General features: G+C 47.4%; 1 long non-coding RNA gene across 1 annotated transcript; it reads right to left on the bottom strand.

Annotated features, from left to right (window-relative positions):
• Nucleotides 1–3,265: 3,265 nt before the first annotated feature.
• LOC147980109 (uncharacterized) lies at nucleotides 3,266–6,553 on the bottom strand. Its single transcript, XR_015599765.1, has 3 exons — nucleotides 6,353–6,553; nucleotides 4,911–4,985; nucleotides 3,266–3,557 (listed from the first exon to the last, which is right to left on the bottom strand). It is a non-coding gene; the product is annotated as an uncharacterized LOC147980109 (long non-coding RNA).
• Nucleotides 6,554–9,193: the final 2,640 nt, after the last annotated feature.

Genomic DNA, 9,193 nt, shown 5'->3' with positions numbered 1-9,193 from the left:
ATGCCCAAACCCTAACCATATCGGTCCTACCGAGTTGCATGTCAGTCCCACCGAAAATCTCTAACGGTCACTAGGTTTACCTTTTCGGTCCGACCGAGTTTGTTGATTCGGTCCCACCGAGATTGGAAAACTGTGTGTAACGGTTGGATTTTGTGTGGAGGCTACATATACCCCTCCACCTCCTCTTCATTCATGGAGAGAGCCATCAGAACACATACACAATTCCAACTCATATGTTCTGAGAGAGAACCACCTACTCATGTGTTGAGACCAAGATATTCCATTCCTACCATATGAATATTGATCTCTAGCCTACCCCAAGTTGCTTTCCACTCAAATCTTCTTTCCACAAAATCCAAATCCTATGAGAGAGAGTTGAGTGTTGGGGAGACTATCATTTGAAGCACAAGAGCAAGGAGTTCATCATCAACACACCATTTTTTACTTCTTGGAGAGTGGTGTCTCCTAGATTGGCTAGGTGTCACTTGGGAGCCTCCGACAAGATTGTGGAGTTGAACCAAGGAGTTTGTAAGGGCAAGGAGATCGCCTACTTCGTGAAGATCTACCGCTAGTGAGGCAAGTCCTTCGTGGGCGATGGCCATGGTGGGATAGACAAGGTTGCTTCTTCGTGGACCCTTCGTGGGTGGTTGCTTCTTCGTGGACCCTTCGTGGGTGGAGCCCTCCGTGGACTCGCGCAACCATTACCCTTCGTGGGTGGAGCCCTCCGTGGACTCCCGCAACCGTTACCCTTCATGGGTTGAAGTCTCCATCAACGTGGATGTAGGATAGCACCACCTATCCGAACCACGGGAAAAACATCTGTGTCTCCAATTGCGTTTGAATTCTCCAAACCCTTCCCTTTACACTCTTGCAAGTTGCATGCTTTACTTTCCGCTGCCAATATACTCTTTGCATGCTTGCTTGAATTGTGTGATGATTGCTTGACTTGTTCTACAATAGCTAAAATCTGCCAAGAACTAAAATTGGGAAAAGGTTAAGTTTTTATTTGGTCAAGTAGTCTAATCACCCCCCCTCTAGACATACTTTCGATCCTACACCATCGTCCATTGATCTACACCTGGATCACTATTGTACCCCCTTGCCAAACTCATGGCAAGGTACACAATAGATCCGGTACACAGTATGACATAGTTTATAGAACCTATGGCTGAGGCATAGGGAATGACTTTCATTCTCTCTCTATCTTCTATCGTGGTCGGGCTTTGAGTCTTACTCAACTTCACACCTTACAATACAGGCTAGAACTATTCCTTTGACTGATCCATTTTGAACACCTTCAAAATCTTTGTCATGGTATGTACTCATTGAAATCTTATCAAGCATCTCGATCTATCTCTATAGATCTTGATGCCTAATATGTAAGCAGCTTCACCGAGGTCTTTCATTGAAAAATTCTTATTCAAGTATCCTTTTATGCTATCCAGAAATTATATATCATTTCTAATCAACAATATGTCATCCACATATAATATCATAAATGCTTGTGATGCCCCTGATTTGACCGTACACTAATCATACACGCGAATGTGTAAGATCAAGATCAAGGACTCACAGGAAGATATCACAACACAACTCTAGACACAAATTAAAATAATACAAGCTTTATATTACAAGCCAGGGGCCTCGAGGGCTCGAACACATAAGCTCGAACATAGACGAGCCAGCGGAAGAAACAATATATGAGTACAGACATAAGTTAAACAAGTTGCCATAAGATGGCTAGCACAAATTAGCAATGATTGAAAAGGCAAGGCCTCCTACCTGGGACCTCCTAACTACTCTTGGTCGTCGGTGGCCTGCACGTAGTAGTAGGCACCCTAAGTGTAGTAGGAGTCATCGTCTACGGTGGCGTCTGGCTCCGAGGCTCCAGCATCTGGTTGCGACATCCGAGAAGAATGGAAAAGGGAGGAGTGGGAGCAAATAAACCGTGAGTACTCATCCAAAGTACTCGCAAGCAAGGATCTACAGTACATATGCATCGGTATCAATGAAATGGGTAGTATCTATGGACTGAACTGCAGAATGCCAGAATAAGAGGGGGATAGATAGTCCTATCGAAGACTATGCTTCTGGCAGCCTCCATCTTAAAGCATGTAGAAGAGAGTAGCTGGTAAGTTCACCAAGTAACAACGTATAGCATAATCCTACCCGACGATCCTCTCGTCGTCGCCCTATTAGAGAGCGATCACTGGGTTGTATCTGGCACTTGAAAGTGTGTGATTTATTAAGTATCCAGTTCTAGTTGTCATAAAGTCAGAATACAACTCCGAGTCATCCTTTTACCGAGGGACACGGTTATTCGAATAGATAAACTTCCCTACAGGGGTGCACCACATTATCCAACACACTCGATCCCTCTGGCCGGACACACTTTCCTGGGTCATGCCCGGCCTCGGAAGATCAACATGTCGCAGCCCTACCTAGGCTCAATAGAGAGGTCAACTCGCTGGTGTAAATCCTAAGCACGCAGGCGTCTGGGCCCATTGCCTGTTGCACACCTGCACGTCGCGTACGTAGCCGGTGAGCAGACCTAGCAACCTCCATTACAAAGGAAGTTACATTACGTGGTCCAACCCGGCGCGCATCGCTCAGTCACTAACGTCAAGAAGGCTTCGGATGATACCACGACGTCGAGTGCCCATAACTGTTCCCGCATAGTTGGTTAGTGCATATAGGCCAGTGGCCAGACTCAAATCAAATATCCAGATCTCCTTTAGTGTGTTATTAGAAGTATCCGCGGTCGCCGACCAGGGACCAAGCCCACCTGTCTCCTAGGTGGTTGATACGTCTCCAACGTATCTATAATTTTTTATTGCTCCATGTTATATTATCTACTGATTTGGACATTATTGGGCTTTATTATCCACTTTTATATTATTTTTGGGACTAACCTATTAACCGGAGGCCCAGCCCAGAATTGCTGTTTTTTGCCTGTTTTAGGGTTTCGAAGAAAAGCAAACGGAGTCCAAATGGAATGAAACCTTCGGGAACGTGATTTTCTCAACAAACAAGACCCGGGAGACTTGTACCCTACGTCAAGATACAAGAGAGGAGGCCATGAGGTAGGGGGTGCGCCTACCCCCCCCCCCCAGGCGCGCCCTCCACCCTCGTGGGCCCCCTGTTGCTCCACTGACGTACTCTGTGACACCCTCGATTTGATCGTACACTAATCATACACGCAAACATGTACGATCAAGATCAGGGACTCATGGGAAGATATCAGAACACAACTCTACAAATAAAATTAGTCATACAAGCATCATATTACAAGCCAGGGGCCTCGAGGGCTCGAATACAAGAGCTCGATCATAGACGAGTCAGCGGAAGCAACAATATCTGAGTACAGACATAAGTTAAACAAGTTTGCCTTAAGAAGGCTAGCACAAACTGGGATACAGATCGAAAGAGGCGTAGGCCTCCTGCCTGGGATCCTCCTAAACTACTCCTGGTCGTCGTCAGCGGCTACACGTAGTAGTAGGCACCTCCCGAGTAGTAGTCATCATCGACAGTGGCATCTGGCTCCTGGACTCCATCGCCTGGTCGCAGCAATTGGGTATAGGAAGGGGGAAAAGGGGGAGCAAAGCAACCGTGAGTACTCATCCAAAGTACTTGCAAGCAAGGAGCTACACTACATATGTATGCATTGGTATCAAATGGAAAAGGGGTCTCATATGTGGACTGAACTACAGAATGCCGGAATAAGAGGGGGATAGCTAGTCTTGTCGAAGACTACGCTTCTGGCCTCCTCCATCTTGCAGCATGTAGAAGAGAGTAGAAGGTAAGTCCACCAAGTAGCATCGCATAGCATATTCCTACCCGGCGATCCTCTCCTCGTCGCCCTATTAGAGAGCGGTCACCGGGTTGTATCTGGCACTTGAAAGGGTGTGTTTTATTAAGTATCCGGTTCTAGTTGTCATAAGGTCAAGGTACAACTCCAAGTCGTCCTGTTACCGAAGATCACGGCTATTCGAATAGTTTAACTTCCCTAAAGAGGTGCACCACATTTCCCAACATGCTCGATCCCCTTTGTCCGGACACACTTTCCTGGGTCATGCCCGGCCTTGGAAGATCAACACGTCGCAGCCCCACATAGGCACAACAGAGAGGTCAGCACGCCGGCCTAAATCCTATGCGCGCAGGGGTCTGGGCCCATCGCCCATTGCACACCTGCACGTTGCATGGGCGGCCGGAGAGCAGACCTAGCAACCTCCATTACAAAGGAAGTTACATTACGCGGTTCAACCCGGCGCGCGCCGCTCAGTCGCTGACGTCACGAAGGCTTCGGCTGATACCACGACGTCGAGTGCCCATAACTATTCCCGCGTAGTTGGTTAGTGCGTATAGGCCAGTAGCCAGACTCAGATCAAATACCAAGATCTCGTTAAGCGTGTTAATTGAAGTATCCGCAAACACCGACCAGGGCCAGGCCCACCTCTCTCCTAGGTGGTCTCAACCTGCCTTGTCGCTCCGCCACAAAGTAACAGTCGGGCGCCGTCGGGAACTCAGGCCCACCACTACCTAGATGGATCCACCTGCCCCTTCAGCCCCCACATCAGAATCACTTGCGGGTACTCAATGAGCCGACCCGACTTTAGTCACCTCCTATATAGTATGTATATATGTATAAGTATATACCTGTGATCACCTCCCGAGTGATCACGGCCCGATAGTATAGCATGGCAGACGGACTAGAATGTAGGGCCACTGATGAAGTACTAGCAACCTATACTAAGCATGTAGGATTGCAGGTAAGGTATCAATAGTTGTAGCAACAATGACAGGCTATGCATCAGGATAGGATTAACGGAAAGTAGTAACATGCTACACTACTCTAATGCAAGCAGTATAGAGAAGGGTAGGCGATATCTGGTGATCAAGGGGGGGCTTGCCTGGTTGCTCTGGCAAGAGAGAGGGGTCGTCAACACAGTAGTCGTACTGGGTAGCAGCGGCATCGGTCTCGGTGTCTAGCGAGAGAAGATGGAGAAGAAACAATAAATATTAAGAAAACGGATGCATAGCGATGCATGACACGACAAGTAGCGGTGCTAGGGGTGCCCTAACGAGGTATGAGGTGGTACCGGTGAAGGGGGGAAACATCCGGGAAAATATCCCCAGTGATTCGCGTTTTCGGGCAGATGAATCGGAGGGGGAAAGTTGTGGGTTCGCTATGCTAGGAATGCATGGCGGACGAACGGGCTGCATATCTGGATTCGTCTTGTTGTTCTGAGCAACTTTCATGTACAAAGTTTTTCCATCTGAGCTATGGTTTATTTTATATTAATTTTTAAAAGATTTAAATCATTTTTAGGATTTATTTAATTATTTTAGTTTAACATTATCCAGAATAGTATTTGCTGACGTCAGCATGACGTCAGCAGTCAACAAAGGTGTTGACTGGGTCAAACTCACGTGTGGGTCCCACATGTCATACACTGATAACTAACTAACTTAATTAATTAGTTTAATTAGTAGATTAGTCAGGTTAATTAAATGCTTAATTAGTCTAATCAAGATTAATTAAGTTAATTAACAAATTTAATTATTTATTTATTTTTAAAGTTTTGTTTATATATATATATATATAAACGTTCTGGGCCATGGGCCCCAAGTGTCATAGGGCCATGGGGGCCATAGTGGGTTCGGGTGCTGCGGGCGCCGCCCGAACAGGCACCGCGGTTGCGGGCGCATGGCCCGAGGCGCGAGGGGGGCCGGCGGACCTAGCAGGTCGCCAGGCCGGCGTAGGCGAGGCCAGCACGAGCCGGCCGATGAGCGAGCGGTGGCTGCGCGGGGAGGCTCAAGCGACGCGGTGGACGCCGAGGAGGGAGCCCACCCATGGCAGCGGGGTCGGGCGGGGGCCGGCGGTGAACGAACGCGGTGGGGTCGGCCAACACAGCGACGGCGGGTGCGGTCAGCGCGGGCGAGCGCGAGGCACTTGAGGCGCGGTGCGGAGAGCAGCGGCACAGGTGGGGCGCGTGCGGGCGGGGATGGTTGTGGGCGAGCCGGGCGTTTGGAGCAGCGGCAACAAGCGAGGGGCGGCGCCGGTGCGGCTCACAGAGTGAGGGAGGGGGCCGTAGCCATAGGCCGGCAGCAGTGGACGGCGCGGGAGGCTAGCAGCAACGGCGGGGCCGAAGGCGGCGTGCGGCGAGCGCGGGGAGCACGGCAGCGCAGCGGCGCAGCTGGAGGTGATCGGCGGCAGCGCTAGGCAGCGGCGGAAACAACAAGCAGTAGAGCCGTCGCAGCAGCACAGAGCAGAGGCGGGCAGAGACGCATGGGGTCGGGCGAGGTGCACTGCGGGGCAAGGGAGAGAGAGGAGGGAGAGGCGCGCGCTCACGGGGCCGGTAGGGGATGGGCAGTGGCGTCGAGGCGGCTTGGGGTGGTCCGGCGACGGCGGGGCGGAGCGGGAGGCAGGCCGGCGGTGGCGTCCGTCGAGGTAGCTCCGGCGACGAGGTGACGGTGTACGGCGGCGTCGGCGGCCTCCTCCTCTCGATCCCGATCCAATCGGGAGAGAGGAGGGAGATATTTCGGGGGCGAGTGTGGGGGTTGTCGGTGGGTGAGTGGGGGATGGGGGGAGGTTATGGGGTGCGGGGTGGGCCGGCCAGGTGGTTTGGCCCAAAGGTCTGCTAGGCCGGAGCCCGGGTGGGTTTTCTTTCCCTTTTTTGTTTGTTTTGTCTTTTGTATTTTCTTTCTTTTATTTATTTTCTTTTCTGTTTTAATTCAATTTATAATATTTATGCATTTTATAAAACCGTGTCTTCTACACCATAACTATCTATGTAATATTTTGTACAAACCAAACATTTTTATTTTAATGTTTGAAAACTTTTATTATTTGCCTGATTTTTAAATTGAATTTGAATCAGTTTCGAACTAATGCGAGATTAGCCACAGTAATCGAGGTGACATAGCATCATTAGCGAAGGGTTACTGTAGTGTAACTATCCGGTCGTCACAATTCTCCTCCACTACAAGAAATCTCGTCCCGAAATTTAAGAGGGAAGTAAAGGGGGAAGGTTCGGGTTACGAAATTCTAGGGAGTGTTCTTGGTCTTGGTTGTCCTTCTCGAAGAGGTTGATCCATTACATTGATGTCTTCATTTCGCTGTTTCAGGTCATCATGATGAAGTTGTCTTCCTTTCTTCGGGAACTCCATCGTACTTACGAATAGGTAAGGGGCAGCTTTACAACCATTGAATCTTATAAGGGAAAATCATCTGGGGGGTATCCCAAGAATGATCATAAGATTATCTCTGGAGTTGAACAAATGAAACACATCAAGAGCAAAGTAAGAAGGTACCATAAGAAGTTTGAAGCAGATAGACAATCGCCGTTTCCTGAAACAACGCGTGAAAGGGGTTCAAGGCAACGGGAATAGGTATTGTGTTTAATACCAAAATTGATGATCACACGGAAGGTGGCCCGTGAATTACATATGAAGTCAAGCACGAGGAATTTTTTTTGGCAACATGGGTGTACAGGAGAGTCAGGTTTCGATCCCGTGGAACTGTGGGTTATGGGCCCACTATGTGATTAAAACTAGGAAGGGCGGTGATGTCTTGTATGACCATGTAGGCAAGACATGCTAGCGTATAGCCTGTCAGTTATGTCGGCAACAACGTCGGTACCAAGGGCGAGGGATGAAGAGAACCATATTCCTGCTCGTTGAACGAGGCGGACCAATAGGCAAAGTTCTCGTCCATCAATGGTTACCGGAATGTCATCAACAATAGTAACAGGGTCTTACCGACACGATTGTGCACCTAGGTGTTTACATAAGCAGAAGAATATTGCTGCTTAGATCATATAGATCACAAGAAAGGTTAAACCAAACAATGGAAAGAAAAATATGGTTATCAGTTTAAACAGAATAGTGGAAAGGAAAATGTGTTTAAACACATATTCCAGGATATATCCTTCCCAAGGACAAGCAGATCATGATATCCATGACAGGATATAATGTAGAAAACTCTTTAGGTAAGGGGAGAGAAATTTCATGACATTACCCATACAACGGTGCTTGGATAATTGAGCAGGAAACATTTAACATTGGTCTTCAAATGTTCTTGTTGAAAATCGGAGTACCATAGACATGCTTCGAGATAGCATTGACATGGCCAACAGGTAAAGACCAGGCTATGGATACACAAAGGATCCATCAGTAACAACTTATAGAATAAGTCTTACAATTTCCTCATGGAAGAATGGATAACCTTACTAAAATGGAAACTATAACAATAGGTCCTCCGGCCAGGTGTGCTAGGCATGACATCACCTTATCGGGTCAAAGACTAATGTTATAACTCCTGGAATTATGTTCCAACCATCATGTCTGACCGAGATTCAGATCTGATTGGTGACATGATACCTCGGACTCAGGATGCCTGAGAAGAAAGGTGCAACACAAATTGTCGAGATGACATTGTAAGACTCTCAGGAAATGAACTATGGAAGCGAGTCTCGAAACAAGAGTTCCTCATTAAACTAACGAGAGGATGAGGAGGTGACTGATGAACTCTGCGACAATTCATCAAGATTTCCAAAAAGATCAAATGGTATAATGATGTATGCTCAAGGAAAACATACACAATTTAACAATGATAGAAAGGTGCACCCTGAAATCTAGATTGGGTATCACGGTCAATGTTTGAATGATGATTCAATAAGCAATGAACTTAGAATGAAACTATCGACCAATAACTTACAAGCACTAGGGTTGCTAGAAGTTTTGACTTCACACATCATAGTTAAATGACTGGTATCCCGGTTAGAAACAACACGGGGACCAAGATATGAACGGAGATGGCTAGAAATATCACTATATCAAGAATTATTAAGAGGTGGTGAAATTCTCACGACATTCTTGACATAAAAGATGGTAATACTCCAAGGCAAGGAAGAACAAATGCTGGATAGCAAGGATCACAAGGTATAACATAAAACATGAACAAGTTTGTGTTGAACGGAAGGCAATAAAGTGGTCAACGATAACACGAATCATCGAGGGGAAAGGATGGTATTACCCATTAAGAATTCGATATATAAATCTTGGAAGAGCTTAGGATGTTGATGATTATCACAACACAGTTGTCGAGAGATTTCATGAAGATGTAATCGGTCGGCGATGACTTCAAGTCAACGGAATGATGAAGCGAAAAATTATTGGAACCATGAGTACG

Source organism: Triticum urartu, chromosome 3A (genome assembly GCF_056163025.1).
Source record: "Triticum urartu cultivar PI428250 chromosome 3A, HENAU_Tu73, whole genome shotgun sequence".
NCBI lineage: Eukaryota > Viridiplantae > Streptophyta > Magnoliopsida > Poales > Poaceae > Triticum > Triticum urartu.
Note: the sequence above shows the minus strand (reverse complement) of the source record. Positions and strands in the feature narration are given on the sequence as shown.